Source organism: Fukomys damarensis, unplaced genomic scaffold (assembly GCF_012274545.1).
Source record: "Fukomys damarensis isolate Sample0158 unplaced genomic scaffold, DMR_v1.0_HiC HiC_scaffold_36, whole genome shotgun sequence".
Classification (NCBI taxonomy): Eukaryota; Metazoa; Chordata; class Mammalia; order Rodentia; family Bathyergidae; genus Fukomys; species Fukomys damarensis.
This window is the reverse complement of record NW_022900948.1, coordinates 41,704,548-41,705,321: the sequence shown is the minus strand read 5'-3', so window position 1 is coordinate 41,705,321 and position 774 is coordinate 41,704,548. Positions and strand designations below refer to the sequence as shown.

General features: G+C 66.7%; 1 long non-coding RNA gene across 1 annotated transcript in view; it reads left to right on the top strand.

Moving 5' to 3' along the window:
- Window positions 1–14: 14 nt before the first annotated feature.
- LOC117284349 overlaps window positions 15–774 on the top strand; it is a 14,021-nt gene continuing 13,261 nt past the window's right edge. Inside the window, exon 1 of the long non-coding RNA XR_004515420.1 lies at window positions 15–116. This is a non-coding gene — a long non-coding RNA (uncharacterized LOC117284349). The remainder of the gene's footprint in view (window positions 117–774) is intronic.

Below are 774 nucleotides of genomic sequence, written 5' to 3'. Positions count from 1 at the left end.
TCAGAGGAGTTGCCCCGAGTGAGGCCGTACTGCAAGAACGGCGGGGTGTGCCGAGGCTCCTCCAGGGGACTGCGCCGGCCGGGGCGGTCGCCCGAGGACCCCGAGTGTCGGCCCAGGTAGGTGGCAGGGGCAGCGTTGGAGAGAGTCCACCGCCCCAGACCCCGACTCGGGTAGCGGGGAGGGCTGGCTGCGGGGATCGAGGGACAGAGGCGGACAGAGGGGCACGACTGACCGCGAGTCCCGGACTCGCCAGAGGGAACTGGGCCTGGGATCGGGCTCGGGGTCGGAGGTGGGGTGGGGGCTTCGGGCCTGGTGGAAATTGGTGAAGGAATGAGTTGAAGTGCCCCCGCCCCCGGGATCGGGATCGAGATGGGGGACATTGAGTAGGTGAGGCAGGTCAGGCCGGGGTTCAGGCGAATGGAGTTTAGGGGATGGTTAAGACCGGGAAAAGGGTCGCGGGCAGGGGCGGGGATGGGAGGGTGACAGCTAGACGTCCCCGGGTTTGGAAGGTGAGGCTCGGTTAAGGAGTGATGGCCCCAGGGTTTAGGGATGAAAGCTTGGGAAGAGGTACGTTCGGCCGCTCCGCGCACATCCTGTTTGACTCTAGTTAGGCGCCCTGTGGAGGTGGCCGAGGGACTCGACCGGGATTCCGTAGGCTACGCGGATGAGTGACAGTGCCCTGGTCAGCCGGGGCCAAGTGGGCCTGGACACTGCGGAGCAAAAGGCCGGCAGGACAGAGCTGGCGATTTGGGCGCCAAGAAGCCATCGCGCCGG